Source organism: Bactrocera dorsalis, chromosome 1, assembly GCF_023373825.1.
Source record: "Bactrocera dorsalis isolate Fly_Bdor chromosome 1, ASM2337382v1, whole genome shotgun sequence".
Taxonomy (NCBI): domain Eukaryota; kingdom Metazoa; phylum Arthropoda; class Insecta; order Diptera; family Tephritidae; genus Bactrocera; species Bactrocera dorsalis.
The window spans coordinates 13,538,460-13,553,950 of record NC_064303.1 but is presented as its reverse complement, the minus strand read 5'-3'; the positions used below and the strand labels follow the sequence as shown (position 1 = coordinate 13,553,950).

The window sequence follows — 15,491 nt, the reverse complement described above, 5'->3', positions numbered from 1 at the left end:
AGGAACACAATTGGCGTAATTTCTATTTCAATCATTCTTAGGTCTATAGTAACTACGATTTCTTCAACATATTGGTTTCATAGGTACTTCTATTATAATCGATCTGATATCAGGTATTATAATACCTATCAATCAGCTGGGAATTGACGAATTGAACAATACATAAGAATCATAAATATACAAAACAAAGAGAAAGAGAGAGAGAGAGAGAGAGAGAAAAATACCTTTAAAGAGGGAAACTCTCTCATATCGTTGTTGTCTTACAATTGATTTCTTAAAGACCGTCTAACTCAAATTAAACGAGCACAAAAGTGGCGAATCGAAGATAGCCAACCAGCCCATAATTGCACACTGACCGTTAGCTCCGTTTCATACACTCTTAGAGGGAGAAATACTCCAATCGCATGTAATTTTTTCTACACTTTACTATGACTAAAATTTAAATCCATTACTCACATTCATACTAAATGCCGACCACTTAATTATAGTGCGACGAACTTAAACCTCCAATGCATAATACACAGAATCTGTGCACTAGCTTAGTAATTGGTGCGTTTAACCGCATTTCTGATTTTAGAACTTGTGAAATAATTAGACGTACGCAATTCATGGGATTTTGTTTTCCTTTTTTAGGTAAACTCAAAGTTAGTTAGGCAGTCACGCGCACGAACAGCTTGTGCTCGTGCGACTTGCCACATATGGACAAAACTCACTTACGCAACCGGCAAGTATGTAAGTAAGTGGAAGTAACAGAACCACCGAAGATCCGTAACTGGGGCATGGCAACCACTTTACAACACTATTAGCAAGTTGTTGTTATAAATTTGGTACGCTAGCTGTACGTTAGCGCTGGCCTGACCAGCTCAACGCTCTTTAAATTGGCCAAGATGCAAATGACGATTTTTAATTGGTAATGTTAGCGCATAGCGAGCGGCACAGTGTTGTGGATTTAATGAAGTTTGGAACAAAATTCGGAAAAAATTTAAGTGGTATTTTTAAAAAATGTTTGGATATGACAAAGTAAATGAAATAGTATAAAGACACGAAAGCGGTTTTAGGAAAACTTTGTGAGTAAATTTTTGTAAGGTTGCCACCTGTATAGAATTTTTTCTACCATTAATTAGACAAATAAAAGAATACATTATAAAAGGAATAAAGTGCTTTTAAATAATTTTCGTTGTAGATTTTTTTTAAAAATGTTGCCACCTGTATAGAAATTTTTAAAACAAAATTTTCAATCATCCATCAAACAAAATGAAGTAAAGAGTAAAAAAACACTAAAGAGGTTTTGAAACAATTTTTGTAGGAAATTTGGCTTAGAAATGTTGCCACCTGTATAGAAATTGGCTTTCACAAATTTTTCAAATTGAATTAGAAACAATAAATTAAAAAAAGAAAGTCCATAAAGAGGTTTGAAAATAATTTCTTAAGAAAATTTTTAAAAAATGTTGCCACCTGTTTAGAAAATTATAACTAAAATTAATGAAACTAAGTTTTTCAAACATTAAACAGACAAAATACATTAAATATGGTATTAAAATGAGAATAAAGTGGTTTTATATAATTCCTGTAGAAAATTTTGTTTATAAATATTGCCACATCTCTAAAAACTTTTTGATTACATTTTCATATAAATTTCTACCATAAATTAGACAAAAAAAAATAAATTAAATATTATATTATTAAGAAATTAAACAGGTTTTGTAATAATAAAATTTGTCGAAAATTGTTTTAGAAATGTTGCCACCTGTATACAAATTTTTAATTACATTTTTCTAACATTCATTTGAGAGAATAAATTAAATATTATAAAAAATCTTATATAACGATTTAAAATGATTTCAGTACGAAACTCTTTTAGAAGTGTTGCCACATGTCTAAAAACTTTTCAATTTTTAATAAAGTTTCGGTTTTATTAATTAGTTAGACAAAATAAATTAAATATTATAAAGAGGCTAAAAAGGTTTTAAAATAATTATGTTGGAATTTTCGTATACATACATATGTATGTATTGCCACCTGTTTAGAAACTGTTTGTACGTAGTACATACATATGTATTTCTAATATTCATTAGAAAAAATAAATTTAATATTATTAAAAGGTTAAAGAAGGTTTAAAATAATTTCTTTAGGAAAATCGTTTAGAAATGTTGCCACCTGTCTAAAAACTTTTTGTTTAAATTTTGCTACCATTAATTTGACAAAATAAGCTGAATATTATTAAAATACTAAAGAAGTTGTAAATAAATTTGTTGGTAAATTTTTGTAAAGGTTGCCACCTGTATAGAAAATTTTGTATACATTTTTCTAATAATCATTTGTGAAAATAAATTTTATATTAAAAAAAAATGTTAAAGAAGATTTAAAATAATTTTTGTTGGAAAATCTTTTAGAAATGTTGCCATTTGTTTGACATCTTTTGTAAATTTTTCTGCCACTATTTAGACAAAGCAATTAAATATTATAAATAGGTTAAAAATGCTTTAAAATTGTTATAATATTTTTATAAAGTTGCCACCTGCCTGAAATTTTTTAAATATTTGTTTTTTTTTTTTGAATTTTTGTTGTAAAAATTTTATATGTATAATTCTTATTATTCTATTAATTATTATTATTTTTTTGCAACTTTTTAACCCAACTTTTATTTCACTTGCATATTTGCTCATCTTCAGCCCACTGTACAACGCTTTACTATCGATACAGGTATGCATCGCCCGTCAGCTGTGTTAAGTCCACTAATTAATCAGCTGGCAATAAACTCGGCAAGCAAGTCAGCCGTAATAGCATTAAATTATGCACACACTTATAAATTACCAAACACAAGAAATAAAACATAAAATAAAAGTATATAAATAAAAGGCCGCCAATAAAACAGTGACAAAGTCGAAATTACAAAATAGTCCACAAATCATTTTCGATTGTTTTGTGATGATTTTGTTTGTTTACTTTTGAGTTATGTAGTCGGTCTTGGTGACTTTTGGCCACATACTTTTAATTACATATATGTACATATACATATGTATTTGTCTTTGAAGCCAACTTATGCAACTTACTCGGAATTCGCCGGCACTTAAAAAAACTGAAAAAAAACTTGCAGCTTTTCATCTCTTTTTGATTACTTTTGTTGTCGAATTTATTACTGAACACATAACAACAACAACAGTAATAACAGAAATTGTTTATTTTGATTGTTTGTCTTGCGGCTTAAACTATGATTTCTAGCTTGTTAATTGTCGACCATTACTTGCTGTTGTTGATCTTTGAGTGGAGATATCAAAAATTGAAAATGAAATAGGAAGCGGGCAACACACATGCATACATACATATGTAGTGGCTTAAAACACATCCGTGATTTTGGATTTCGGTTGTTTTTCGCAGTTTTGCTTAGCGGTTGTATGGTATACGTATATGTGTGCGTGTGTGCTTATTTTGAAAATTACTTCCGTAAAGACAAAGTTTGAAAATTCTAAGCTTATGTTTTGGAATTACGGACGCGATCAGCTGATAAGCTTGTAATTTGTTTTTAATGCGAAATTCGCTGGTAATTACTGTCAATCAATCAATTTAATCAATCTTTTTATTTTAGTGTAATTTTCGAGAAATAACGCCCAAATTGATTTTTTTATTAAAAAATTGCAGAATAACTTCTTGTCAGGTATGGCTTATAATTATGGTGTTGCTTCAAATATGGGTGCGGTATTATGATATTTCCTTCAATTAATTTTTGCAAAATCAAAAAATAAAACATTCGAAAATTCCATCAATAATAAAATAAATTATGCACCAAAGCCATAGTACCCTTCACAGGATACCTAACTTGAATTTAAGCGGTCAATTTATATGACAGCTATATGCTATAATGTTCCGATCTGAGCAATATTTTCGGTGATAGTCGCAATACCTGAGGTAATAATCTATACCAAATTTTGCAATGATATCTTTTGAAATAAAAAAGCTTTTCATATAAGGACTTGAGCTTGACCGACCATTTTGTATGGAAGCTAGATGCTATGGTTCCTATCTGGACGATTTCTACGGAAATTATACCGACGCTTTAAGCAATAGTTATTGTCAAATTTTTTGAAGATACTTTCGTCAAATATACAATTTTTTTTACAAGAACTCGACGCTGATACCTACAAATCTCAGCTTAATACAGAGGAGCTACTACGTGAAAGACAGATTTTGCTGCATAAAACTTCTGAAGAGCCATGACACTTGAAGATAACGTCAGGAGAGGTCAAGGGGACCCTGGAAGGTCAGTTTGGTATATTGAACCTCGAACTTGCCCGACGATGCGTACCTAGTTACCTATGTTGACAATATCGCCGCGGTAATCACTGTCCGAGATACTGAAGATGCACGCAGGACTTGGATTATAATATACAAGTATGTCGAATTTCGTAATGATATCTCGTCAAATAAACAAGTTTCTCATAAAAGGACTTGATATCGATACCTACATACCTCAGTCTAATTGTGAAAAGCTACTTGAAAGACAGAGTATTGTCGTATAAAACCTCAGAAGAATCATCACACTTGAAAGTAACGTCAGGAGCTTTACATTTCATCCCATGGAAGATCATTTTCGTATATAAAATCTCGAAACTGCCCTACAATACATACCTAGAATGCAATGCAGACAACATCGCCGCGATAATTACTGCTCATGACAGCGAAGATGCACGCAGGAAGTTAAACCAGGTGATGATTAGAGCACAAATATGGCTTGACGCGTGAAGTCGCTGCACCGCTACTCTAAAAACCGACTTGGTTTTGCAAACAAAGATGAATATTCCGATTATAATAGACATGTCGGCAACAACGGAGACTTTGAGAACACAAAAGTTTGTCAATTATTTGGGTATAATACGAGAAACTAAGCATACCCACAAATTCAACTCAATTTGGAAAAGGCGTCTAGTTTTCTTACTTAACAGGCTGTTGACCAACAGCGGAGGATCATGGTCACAAGCAAAACAGAAGATTATAATGTTAAGAGCAGATTCATTGAAAAATAATAATCGATTTAAGGCCCTGGAAACCCCATGATCCTACGAATAATTAGAAAATATCTACACACATATATAAAATCGGAAAAGTCGAAAAGCGGTTTTGTATATGCAACAGATGCGATCGATGACGCTAATCACACATTTTTCAAATGCATAACGGAACGGCCTGCTCAATTTCGTCGGTCCGCTGAATGCTTCAAAATGAGGTAAACTTGAAGACCGTGAAGAATTACATGGAAAACGAACTACGGCTACAAAAAAATGGGATCTTGACGCAGATAATGACATGTACGTCTTAAGACGAGAAATCTGAAAGTTCACCCTGAAGAAATGCGAAAGTGTTGCTAGGCTGGACGAAGATTTCCTCGAAAAGTGTTTTTTAAGTGGCCTGCGAGGGCCGACTAGTCATCAGAAGGGATTATAATAAAATCCGTAAAATAAATTACAAGCAAAGTACACTAAAAAGTTTAATTTTGCAGGTTATTGTCTTTCCTCAGTTAATAAAATTATTTAAAAAAAGAACACTTAAAAAGATTTTTAATTGTAGTTAAAATAGCAAAGAAATATACTTTCAATTAAATATAATTTTTTTGTTTGAAAATCTGGTTTTTAATAATTTATATACTTTCAGACTTTTCGAATCTTTCTTATACGCTTTTCATATGGCTGGCTTACAATGTTTTTTCATTCCAACTGGTAGCTTTTTAAATAATAAAAGAATGCCAATAAGCAGAGACTTTCTGAATATAAATAAATATAAATAAGACTTTAATATATTGTGAACAATATATTTTAATATTTATTATTGTTATTTAAATTTTTTTTTAAATTATTATTTTTATTTATTTATGTCTACGAAGCCTCGGATGGCCTAAAAAATATATATAAATGATCAGCATAACGAGCTGAGCCGATGTCGTCGTGTACGTTTGTATGTCCGTCCATTCATCCATCTGTCCGTAGATACATGCCTAATGAATTCGGACATTAGGGATCTAGGTGGTATGGGGATTAGCTGGACTGATGAACGTTTAGATGTTAGCGGCGTGATATTTACTAGTCGGAATGTGGAACGATTAGAGTCGTTTGCGCGTGAATTATTTAGGCAGCGAAGGCGTTTAACTGGGAATTAGGGTTAGATTTTGTGTGAGCGGTATGTGTCCAGAGCAGTATGGAAGCTCAACGGGTAGAAGCTTCGGCTACGTGGTCTGACCGGACACCTAATTCTACTACCACATGAAGTAGGAGAGCTTGGAGTTCGCTTCAACCTGCTTATGCGGACTGTCTCCTCGGGAAGTATCAGTGTGGTTGTGGTTAAAACCCGAATGGGGAAGAACAGACACTTTGTTAGTTAAAAGTGGAGTTGTATCGCGATCCGGTGCTGTACCCAAAGGACGGTTATTGTCTACGCATTAATGGGTGGCGGCCCTAAGCGAATACTACTTAAACTCAATGCAGGAGGAGTTATAGTAGTAGAATATGCTGATAATATAATGTTAATTGTATGAGCGGTGTTTCCATTCACAGTCAGTGAGGTCATGAAATGAGTTATACGAAGGTTACACCTAGGAACTACAAACAATGGATTGGAGTTAACACTAATAAGCCAGTATTAATGCTTTTCAGTAATTAAACCAATATACCTCAAATTCGTCTTCGTTCATTAGGTGGTACTACACTTTCGATGTCCAACACGGCAAAATATCAGAGATCGATACCAAACTGAGCTGGAAAATTAATAGTGAGAATTGGTATATGGTTATTGCAAGAGAATACACAGCAGGAACTGGTTCCTAAAACCGAATATAGGCACTTGGATGTACACGGCTATACAGACGGATCAAAAATGGATTGAAGAGTAGGGACGCAGGTGTGCACCAATGATCTTGTTATCTCGAATTCTCCATCCGTCATCCAAGACTAACTTATACACATATAGCCAGATGGCATTGTTAGCCTTGTCGTCGCCAAAGATAATATGGTCAACAAAGGTATGAAAGCTCATTGGCAGATCAACTCAACTTGTCCATAATTTGGGTTCCCGGTCAAGAGCACTTTGACAAGACAAACAAAAAGAGCTTATTAAAAAGGTCCAGGAAATTTTTACGTATATAGGCACTAATCATTTGGAGAACCCTTCTTAAAAATTGGAATGCCTTATAAAAATATTTGAGTCACTGGAAACTCAAATACGTTCTAATTTACGATATTAAAAAGTATTTAGGTCATTTAGAAATTGCTCCGAAAGATTGCAAAAATTTCACAATTCTATGGCGATTTTTTATTTGCTTTTTTCAGATATAAAAATCACAAAAACAATAATAAATACATTTTTTACAACTTTATCGTAAAATCCAATATTTTCCATGACCAAATGAGTGCAAAGATTTTTTGCCAATCATGTGATGCTCATATAAATTATGAGTTCGTTAAGCAATATACGTTTATGAACTAAACATTTGTTTTTGTTTTTGCTTTTAGCGTTTTTTCGCCTAAATCGTTTTATTGCCTACAGTACAGCACGAAATTTGCCATTCATACAAATGGCATTCAGCTGATGCGTACACCTTGTCGGCTAAGTAACCAAACGTTCGAAGATGGTTGCCAACACGAACTGTTGTGCAAATATGTACGAGTTCAAGAAGTTCAATTAAGCATGCAGTTGCACTGTCCCCATCAAGACTGTACATGACTACCGCTTCGGGTTGTAACGCTTATCGCAATCTTATCACCAAAGTTTGTATGCCTACAATATCCGTCTTATCTCTAACAAACGCTGCTTATCTTTAGCTGATTTTGATTATAAAGTAATTAGATTTTGCTTACTCTTTAGTTTGGGGAGGTGTATTTTGAAGGCCGCGTTAAGTACTGCTTGCACGTGAAGACACTATATTGTTTTGTGTTATGCTGTGTTTTTTTAACAAAATATTTTCCGTTTTTTTTTTCAATATTGTTTTTGAAAAGGTTTTCAAAATTGTTTTCGAAAATGTTAAAAATATTTGGAATTCTTTTCTTATTGCTTTTCTAGAAAAATTAAACTTTTTTAATATTTAGAGTTAAGTTTTCTAACTATTCACGAAAAAAATATTTTTTAAAATTTTGTATTGTTTTTTATTATTATTCTGTGTTTTTTAACAAAATAATTACAGATGTAAAATTTTTTTCGAAAAAGTTTTGAAAATTTTCAAAAATGATAAAAAAAATTTTGAAGCTTTTTTCTTAATTCTTTTTTGTTCAGAAAAATTACAGTTTTTTTGAAACTTAACTATTTAACTAACTTTTTTCGAAAAGTAGTTGTTTTAAAATTTTCAAATTTTCAAATTTCTTCTATATTCTGTTTCGCAATATATTTCAGTTTTTTCAACAAAATGTTTTCATGTTCAAAATTTTTTTCGAAAAAGTTTTCAAAATTTTGTTTAAAAAATTTGTTTTCAAAAATTTCCAAATTTTAAATTTTTTTTTCAAATTATAAATGATTTGAAAAAAATTTCAAACCTTTTTCGAAAAATTTGTGTTTTAAAAATATTTAACTTTAAATTTCTTTATTTCAAATGTTTTTGCTTACATTTCGAAATTTTTTCGAAAAATTGTTGTTTTAAAATTTTTCGAATTTTCGAATTTGTTTTTCAAAAAATTTTCTACATTTTTGTTATAATTTTTTCACGTCAAACTTAGTTTAACTTTTTCAGTCACTGCTTAATACGTTTTTCAGTATTAATTTATTTTAAATTTTTCAAAAAAAAATTAGTTTCCAATCAAAATGTTTTGGTTTCAGTGTTATCAAATATTGAAACTTTTTATACGCTTTTTCACTTTTAAAATTTTTTCGATAGCTGAAAAGTTCTTTTTCAAGCTTTAAACGATTTCAAAACTTAATATTTTTCAAAATTAAAATTTTTTATACTTTAATCAACATTTTTTCAATATTTGAGTTTTTATACACAAAAACTCCTTTAGGGTTTTGTTTCTTTATTTACACAAATTCTATTTAGTTTTTTTTCACTTCAAAATAGTTTTTCCGATTTTTTTTTTCAAAACTATACTTTTTTAAATTTTCGTAGTTTAAAATTTGTTAAAGTTATTGGTTTTTAAATTTTATTTTTTCCAAATTTTTTACTTTTTGAAATTTTATTTTTTCAAAATTGCTTATATTTTGCACTTACTACCTTAAAAATTTTATTTTTTCAAAATTGTTTATTTTTTGTAATTATTACCTTTAAAATTTTCTTTTTTCAAAATTATTTATTTTCCGTATAAGTACACAAAAAAATCCTTTTCATTACACTTTTAATGTGACAGTTATTGTCTTTCCTGTTTCGCTTACTTTTTGAATTTTAATTTTCAGTTAATTTTTGATTTATATTTTTTTTATATTGACCCGCGAACCGCGCTTGTGGCCGTTTAACAGGCAACTAAGTTTCGCTTAAAGCAGGTTCGTTGTATTTGAGGCAAAACGTCCGTCGCATGCTTGCTGCCAATTTTTTTTGTTGTTCATACTTGTTTTGCTGCTTTTCGTCTCTTAGGCGTTTTCAGCTACTTATCTGCCAATTGCCTTTATGTTGTTGTGATTGTTTTGTTTTTGTTTTTTGATTTTACTTGCCATTTTTACTGTGTCAAACTGTAATCGCGATCGGCACGGCAAAGATACCGGCGCGCGCGCAGCTTGCGTCGCTGCTGGAAACAACGCGCGCAAGTCTAGCGCTGTAAGCTGCGCTGTCGCTTATAACGGCGAATTGCAACTTTGCGCGTTTGCGCTTGTGAGCGCCGGATCGGTTAGTGGAAACGCGTTTGTCTGCAAGAGAGCGCTTCGCTCCGCGCTGTCTCAGTTTGCGCGCTGCGCTGAGTTATGCGCTGTTAAACCAGTGAACTGTCAGTGTGCGCGCATAAACGCGCGAAGGGCAACAGTCATCGCGCGCCACTATTAGCTTAACTTGATTGAGTAGCGGTGTCGACTGCTGCTTACCAAGCGGCAGCATTTTAATTATTCACTATTGTAGGTGTCATGCTAGTGCTGGCGCTCTTGCGCGCTCCAGCATTGCTTCGTGCTATTGCCGCGTCGCGTTATCGCGCGCTCTTTGACGGGTAAACACAGGAACTATTTCCCCGCTGTAGCGCGTTGTCGAACAAGTTTTTTGATAAGCATTTTGTGTTGGTGCCGGCGGCGACAGATACTAACACTCGCGTATGCGAAAAAAATGCAAATTAATCAGCGCGCTTGTAAATATGTAGTTTATTTTTACCCAGCGTAAACGTTGCTAGGCATTTTTCGCAGACGTTATCAGCTGGGAGACGAATTTTCAATCATGCCAATCAAGCGCGTAATATCAGCGCAAACATAGCAAAGTGTGAAATTAAAATGAGTGTGAAATGAAAAATTAATATTTCTTTTACGGAAGTATTTTTGGTTACTTTACCGCTTCATTTGCACAGTGGCGCTTGGTTTGTCTGGGGCGCGGGTAAGCGGCGCCTTTGTTCCAACGTTATTCATAGCGCGCATGCCAATTGAAGTTTATCAGCGCTCCTTCAGATAAACTCCAAACAACATGATTGTAATATTCTGACAGTGTATCAGACGCATACTCATTAGTATTTACGCTGCGGTCTAAATACCACAAATTTAACAACAAGAAAAATGAAGAACTAAAAAAATATTAAAATCTTTAATGTTGTACTTTTTAATTAAAAATAGCTGAGCGCTGTGAAAAGAAAAAAATCTTTCATTCGAAATAACAATGAGTCCATAAAATAATATAATAAAGTTTAAGTGGTTAAAAAACCGGTTCGTAATAATTTTTCCTAGTATAACATTCACTGTGGCCGTACATCGCACAATTAATATGAAAGATTTAATGTCTAAGCGTAGAAACAAACCGTACTCAATGGGTTAATAAAATCCCGGAAATAAATGGAAACGTTATAAACCCAGTTCAAAAGTCCGGGTGATGAGCTAACAGTACAAGATTTTGGCACGATATGTTTATATTTGCATCTATAAGTTATATACTACCTGATCAAATTTGACCCGGACTGAAAAAAACAGGAAAAAATCATATGAAAGTAATGCAATATTACCTTATTACCTTTGAAATAAGCTCCTTTTGACGTAATAACAGCATGCCAACGCAATATATGTCGATGAGGCTATGTTTCTGCACGAGAACCTTAAATTCTAAAATCTCAAAAACAACAGCGCGGGTATCTTTGTACCCTCAGTTAACAGTTTTTGGCCTAGATATGTCAGGTGATGAGTCCTTATGTTTACTTCGAATAGATTCTACAATGCATACTTTATATAAGAACTTAGCTCAAGACATACTAGAATTATATAAAATTTTAGGTCAAGAGTCCACCCAATATCCCTGAAGACACAGTTTTAGACCTTGAAATACAAGTGCCCAAAAAATAAGGTGACATTGTATTTATTTTGAAAATTTATTTATTCTTGCAAATCAATTTCATCCCCTTCAAAGTAATCCCCTCCCGATGCAATGCACTTATGCCAACGGATTTTCCAATCTTCGAAACACTGGTTTTAGTAACTTTCCGGAATGACCTTCAGTTTCGTCTTCGCTGCGGCTTGAATCTCCTCTATCGTATAAAAACGGTGTCCCCGGAGCGGTCTTTTGAGCTTGGTGAACAGCTAGAAGTCGCACGGCGCCAGATCAGATTAATACGGTGGTTGCGGAACGATATGGGTCCATTGCTCAACAAATTTCGACATCGCAAAAAACGAAAAACTCACTTTTAGCAGCTCACAAAACGACACGTATCTCAAACACTAATGAATATTTTGACATGAAATTTGACATAAATGTGACTGACAGTACTACCAACCTAAAAACAAAATAATTTGAGAAATAATTATATAGGACAATAAAAAAAATAACAGTAATCTGTTTATAAAGTCAATGTTTATTCTGGTGGTTCATTTTGTAAGAGCCATGGATCGTAGAGGCAGTTAAAAATTTAAGGGGTCAGTAGGGTAATTTTTTCGGACACGATTTCTCATGTTTGGTTCGTCTGAAACACAAAAACCCAATTTATTCTTAAAAAAGTACGTGAATCGTTATCGTCCCTACTAGATTCATGAAAAAATTTTCCCCATGTTTTTTTACATAAATGTCAATGAATTATAAAAAACGTAGGACGATAGCCAGGTGTTTTGTGAACATTAAAAAAAAAATTAAGTAAGTCGGTTAGTAGTTCGACCGGAATCATGCCCGCAGGTTAAAAAAAGGATATTTTTGGAAAAACGCGTTTAAAGTTTGAGGTGTGCACTCCAAGCGCTCCGAAAGTCGAGCGGTATTATTATTTTTGGGTTTTTTTCGAAACCTTCCAATGGTAAAGTGGGTTTCTACATTAATTCTAAGGGTATAAGGGAACAGAAAATGAAAAAAAAAAATTTTTTGAAAAAAGATTACCCTACTAACCCCTTAACCAATTGCTTCACTGTGAGATCCGCTTTTAATTGGAACTTATGTCAAAAATCAGCTCCAAACTTATATGTAGTGTTTCGATCATCTAATCACCAAATAATCGATCGATATACACCATCTTTTTATAAGAAACCTAAGATAGCTTACATAAAGTTCTTGAGGTTTCCAACTGTCTTCCTCATGGTTTCAAATGTTTTGAAGTCTATTCGATGTTGATCAGTATTTCAAAAAATGTCCAAACGCACTCTGCCTTTCTGCTTTCTTTCTAGCAAGAGCAAATCAAATAAGATATTTTACAGCTCTCCTCGGTAGAGAAAGGATATAACCGGACTAAACCTTTATTTGTTTCATCTCCAGAAAAATATGTATTACCTTTATATATTGAATCAATCCAAAATTTTGTTTTTAATAGGTTGGTAGTATCGAATCTAGGGACTATTTTGTCGACTTTGATGCCTACCAACTAGTTTGTTTTGATTTCTGGGTGATCTCAATATTATTAAGGATCGTTCTCCCCACTTCGGTATATAGTTATAAAGGAAAGACTTCCACAAAACCTTACATCACTTTATCACCAAAAACATATATCACTTAAGTATATGTATATTGGATTAGTCTAAAAAACTCAGTTGTTCGAAATAAGTCAAACTAGGGATCGAAGTCTGGATCTAGACTTAATGTTGCCTCGACTTAGAGTGCCCATCAGCTTAACTGATTCGATGCTTGTGAAGTCACTATAGACAATATGATATAAATACCAGTTACACCGCAATCGGTTCTACTATATTATTCGGTAATACTTGAACCTGACCAAGCCTTCTAAACTTGGAAGCGTTCCTCAAAACCGATATGAGGAAGGTATGTTACTAATGAAACAACAACAGTGCGTGGATACGGGTTTGTATACGTTGGGTTAAAATATTGTTTCGAAACAGATTCCACTTGAATAACTGAGATCAGCGGTATATTTAAATACCTAATTACTAATAATTATTGATAAAAAAGAAACTTCTACGATTGCGGCAAGATGACCTTTGCTAAGAGCAAGTAGTTCATTGGACCGAATCGACCAATGCCTTCTGTTATTCAGGAGTAGAACGCAACACGACAAAGAAGACTCAGCTCGTTTCCAATATAATCGTAACAAGGGTATCCTCACTTGCAAAGCTTTGCACTTTCCAGCGTTTCCCCTATGATCGGTCCTATACACGCGTCTGACAATGAAGTAGCTTGATGCAATTGATAGTAAGGACAGACACTCCTTGTCTAACTTCGAATGCACAGTGAGTGAATTCAAAGCTAGTATTGTCGGTATGCTGTCGAAGTAGCTACTCATTTTCCCGGAAGAGGCAGCATTTCAGGGTAATACATCTGCGGTTACCATAAAAGCAGCCACCCCTACTACAATGATCCGGTAGGCTAAAAATATGCCTGACGAAGATTTCCTTAAATAAAGCTAAACCGTAAAATAGTGCTCTGATTAAATTCCAAGAAATCTAAGCTAGTTTTCAGCCCTCAAAGTATAATTACCCCTTTTTCACAGAAAATCGATTATGACGACTTTGGGTAAATATATATGTAACTAATGCGCACCCTGCGGTTACCTTCGCTGCTAATTAGAATATGTGGTTATAAACAACTAGAATGTTTAATATCAATCTCTAGCCTACGTTCATCTCTGTTGGTAACTAATTTTTTTTACTTCCCACTCTTGGTACTTTTTTCAATATTCATTGCAGGTTTCTCCCAGCTGTAAAGCTGGGTCAAGTCAGCGCCATCTGTAAACATATGTTGTCATGGTAAAATAATTTCGGTGCGTCATTTGTCATTAGTGCTAGGCTAATGCTAGTATATCATTTATCAAATTGACTCATGTTGTTTTTGTAAAATTCTTTATTGATTGGCATTACGCAAAGTGTGTGAGATTTTGTGATTTCCAATCTTGCTTTAAGGAAAATGTGATTTTCTTCAAGGCGGTGAATCAAAAAATATAGTTTTATTTGCGTTCATATATTTTCTATAATATTCATAAATATACATATATGCTGACGAATGTAAATAGAATGTTAGATGTAACTAACGGTAACGATAGGCATTAAAATGTAATTATTTTTCGCAACTAATTACAAACTTGATTACATTATGTTAATCTAAAGGTGGCAAATATAAAAATTAGTAATAATTAATGAATATTAATACTATGTTTGTGTATCGAAATGACCGCAGAAAATCTTATAAATTTACGTACGTCAATAAAAACCGGTAATTGTTGATATTAGTACTTAACCCAGTGGCAAAATCGTTGAAGTGTAACGATTTTCCACGCAAAAGAAAAAAAACAAAAATTTACAATTTTACAAGATTTGCTTAATACACACGAAGAAAGCCAAGGAATTGAAAATGTTAACAGTATTTGGCAACCCCAAGGACCAAACCTTGGATCGTGGTCTTCGAGAGCACGAAGAGAAACTGCTTCTATGCCGCTATGCCTGATATGGATATCTTCTCAAAGCTAATACGGTTTTGTAAACTGACGTTGAGTAATATCAAATGCTCCGTTAGGATTGGAATGGACCTCACTGACTCGTTCGAAATATCAGAAAAGGGAACTGGGGAAAATCTCAACGTCAATCTCGAAAAAGCAGCTCTTGCAACAGGTGCTATTTACGTACATCTCATGCAGCTCATCGTTCCATCGACTGCGGCATTCACCGTTGACAATGCCCAAAAGACCATAAATCTACATCAGTAGTTATCTTCGTCCATACCTCTACACCATATACTAGTAGGACGGGCATGATATTGACATAGTTCGAATAGACAAATTAATATACAGCGTCTAGGCTGGCTCGGTCATGTCGTCCGAATGGCTGAAAACACTCCAGCTTTGAGGGATTTCGATTCAGTACAACCAGGCACGCACAAGTTCGGTTAGTCAATTTCGTTCCGTTCCGTTTGGAACCATTTAAATAAATCGTGGGAAACGAGGTGGAAATAAGCAAATTTTGATCCCTGGCAATGCCACACGGTCCGAGTCCAA

General features: G+C 33.5%; 1 protein-coding gene across 3 annotated transcripts in view; it reads right to left on the bottom strand.

The window, feature by feature from the left end:
- LOC105228506 (uncharacterized) overlaps positions 1–9,438 on the bottom strand; it is a 37,660-nt gene extending 28,222 nt beyond the window's left edge. Inside the window, exons 1-2 of one of the 3 annotated variants that reach the window (XM_049447515.1) lie at positions 9,230–9,438; positions 7,842–7,902 (exon numbers count right to left, since the gene is read on the bottom strand). The gene's annotated coding sequence lies outside the window, so the exon portion shown is untranslated. Of the gene's footprint in view, positions 1–7,841; positions 8,040–9,229 lie in introns of all 3 variants that reach the window. The other 2 variants (XM_049447507.1, XM_049447509.1) reach the window with 2 other exon arrangements.
- Positions 9,439–15,491: the final 6,053 nt, after the last annotated feature.